Source organism: Buceros rhinoceros, unplaced genomic scaffold (genome assembly GCF_000710305.1).
Source record: "Buceros rhinoceros silvestris isolate BGI_N320 unplaced genomic scaffold, ASM71030v1 scaffold34786, whole genome shotgun sequence".
NCBI lineage: Eukaryota > Metazoa > Chordata > Aves > Bucerotiformes > Bucerotidae > Buceros > Buceros rhinoceros.
Genome location: NW_010416653.1, coordinates 18,052 through 21,546, shown reverse-complemented (window position 1 = coordinate 21,546; position 3,495 = coordinate 18,052).

Below are 3,495 nucleotides of genomic sequence, written 5' to 3'. Positions count from 1 at the left end.
TAGCTGTACACTTTCTACATGCCTGGATTTGTTTTTTTTACTTTAGCGCTGTTAGCATTGACTCTTTCTTGCAGAAGCTCGGTCAATGTCTCCTTTGCATTAACTAACTGAAAAACATGTTTCTGTATCGGCTGTGCTCTGAGGGTCACGTCTGAGAGAATGAACAGCACTGAGTACTCTTACCTGTAACATATTACAAGCTCTAATCCAAGGTGTGAAGCAGGGAAGCTAATAGTCAGAGGTGGTTTGTGCAGCTTGAAGTAGTACTCTGAAGAGCAGCCATGGGTGGAATTACCTTTTCAGGTTTATGCTTATTTCCGTGTTTAACTTGGAGAGTAGAGCACAGTTAATCTTTCCAAAATGTATTTCTTAAAGTATCATCCCTTAAAATATTTTTTTTCATGCATGTGAAGGATAACCAGGTTCATTTTGAAATCTGCTGTAGCCGCTGGAAAGAGGGGAAGGAGAGCCATGCACATGGCAAGGGTTGTCTTGTTTTCCACCAGCTCGGTAGCCAAGCTTTCTATCTGCGTAGCTGGTGGGCAGAAGGAAGATAACTTTCCTGTGGTGGACTAAGATGAGGCAACTGGTTTGTTTGCAGTTCTGTCAGATGAATAGTTCCAGCACTGTCTGCTGCTCCTGCAGCCTTCTGGAGCACCATTATGCTGCCAGCTGAAATTGGCCCCATCCTTGGGTAGTTTCATTGCTTCCCACAAATATCTTGAGTAGTGGCATTGAAACAAGCCAGTTTTTACTAGCTGCTGCTTGGGCCAGGTTTGCTGTGCTGAAACAGTAGGGCTTTTTGTCAGTGAAGTCAGAAGGACATCAAGAGCATTATGTGAAGGTCGGGAAGTTGCACACATGTCTATAATGGTTAGAGCCCACTTGTCAGTGGAAGGCTAAAATTTTGCAAATTGCTGTCCCAGAACTGCAGAGTCATTAAAGAGAGGTTGTGTCTTAACATTGATTACCACGCTTTGTAGTAACCCTCGTGACAGCATATGGAGCAAGTAAAATTATCTCCATTGCCCAAGAACACAGAAGGAATCAGTATTTTGGTGAGATAAATGTCTTAAAGTGTTGGCATCTTAAGGCCATGCCAAGTGTGTTTCTCCCCTGCCATGTGGCTTTGTATTTATGCTTCCCACCATACACCCATGACAGGTATGTGAAAGCAGAGCTGTTCCTTGAGATGTCATTAACCTTCTACTTTTCTCATAGGTATAGGCAGAATACCTTTGTGGAAACAACTAACTAGAAATTTTCACGAAGGAATATATTTAGTGAGAAAGTTGTATTTTAATCAGCTTTGATGTGAATGTATGTGTGGCTGTATCATTACCTTCAGAGCTTCCTAGTGTTCTTATTCAGGGTACTATAACAGTGTTAATGTTATAAATAGCTCTTGAATTAAAAATCCTCTTGTAAACCACTTCTTTCTTTACAACTCTGTAAAACTTTGAAGCTTCCTATGTATTTCATATTCTGACAATATGAAAGTGTTTTTTCTTCTTTAAAACCATTTGAAAAATGACTTCCTTTTTTTATTATGAAGGTTGCTTCATATTTTAACATGGTGTGAAAAAATATGAGAAGTTATCCCTTATCTCTTGAATGAATAGCACTCTCACAAGCACACAAGAAAAAGCAGTTTACATGTGTCCCTGTTCAAAATCTCTTACAAGATTTGGGTTTGCTCCCACTTCTTAACATGAGAAAACACAAAGCTTATGTATTCATCTGCACAGGTGAAGAAGGAAACTGGAGAGTGTCACTGATATGCCAGATGTCTGCCTTGTGAATGTCCATATAAATTCTGCCAGCACTCGGAGATCCTACGTCAGTCCACGTGATCATTTAATGCAGGCGTTCACTTAAGCTGGAGACTTCTCCCCAGTGACACAAGACACTGAATTTGGCACCACAGGATGGAAATGCCAAAGAAAGATCTTTTTGCTTGCTTTCTTTTTTCCCTTTTTTTTTTTTTGGCCAATCTTAGCATACTTTGGAACTCTTCTGATATGTTTCTCAGAATCTTCTTCAAAGTTCAGACTTTTGATAAATCTTTGCCTTGTTGCATATGCTTGCAATACCTGCAGTAATTAACTGTGACTAATGATTTAGTGCATAGGAGACCTTGAATCTGCAGCTTCCATCTTTGGTTTCCAAAGTTCCTTAACTGAATCTGTGTCTGAACAGACAAAAGTCTTATCCTTGCACCTCCCCGTTGGTGCCTTAGGTGTTAGCTGAGTTATAATCTCTGGCTCATGAATTTTGCATTCCTCTTTGTGGGGACACACCTTCAGCAGGGAGCATGAAGAGGAACCTCCCTTAGGATACACTGCAGTCTGGTAACCAGAGGCCTCTGTTGCAAAGTGGAACATATGAGCTTGGATCTTAATAGACAAAGGAGGGGTTGAATTGCAGGTGAGTGCTTTCACCTCAGTGGTATTGTGTGAAAGATAGTGAGTGGTTTCTGCTTTTTCTAACATTTTTTGAAGAAAATAATTATATTCCTGCCCTCTTAGTCTGAGGACTAGATGACATCATCTGCCACCAAGCAGTTATTCCAGGCCTTTGACCTCTGGTCAATAGAAATACTCACCTTAAATCTCTGGAGGGTAGCCAGGTTTCAGACATGCTCCTGTGCATAGTATTTCCTGTTCGCCAGATCTGCTATACCTGGTTTAGTACACAGGGTTTTGGATCACTTTTCAGAGACTCTTAAGACTCCTCGTGTGTTACGCTGGATACAAGGATGCATGACGCAGGCCCTAAGCTAGATCTCTGAAAGTTCTCTGCTGAAGTCCGTTCTTGGATATCAGTCTTGATTCTGTGGTTCGCTGTCGTTCACTCTTATAGAAAAACAAAAGGATTGGAATTGCACTTCATGAGCTCCTATGTGCCGAGTACTATTTTGGGTCAAGCTGTGAGCCTTTTCTGACTACAGTGTGATTCTGTTTTCACTTGCAGTGATGTAGTACAAGAACAGTGAGTAAAACCTAGCACAGGCTGGTTAGGCACATCCTTTGCAGCATCCCTGCAGTGTTTTCAGGCACCTATAGAACCACACATCATACAGTAGTTTTCAACTTTCTGATCTGCAGACCCCTGAAGGCTCCCTTCTGTGCAGAACAGATTCAGTCCTACCAACAGCGACTTGTTTCCCTTAACTGGTCTTCTCAGGCCTGTGTCGTACTTTGACTTCTGGGGTCTGATAGCAGCAGGTTGCTGGTGCCTGGGCAGTAGAAGATGGACCACTGTGGCCTGTGTAGTTTTAAAAGTGAAGTATTTCTGTGGTTTAGAAGGAGTTGCAATTGTGTTAAATCATGGCACATGAGTGATATATTGTGTAATATTTCTGTCTAACTTTTAAAAGTACCTCATGGTCAAGAATTACATAACCTTGAGGTTCTGGGGAAAGGTAGCAGGGCAGGGAATGCCTAATCTCACTGCTTTTCACTGTAGTGCTATGATTTTTATATGTTTTTTTTT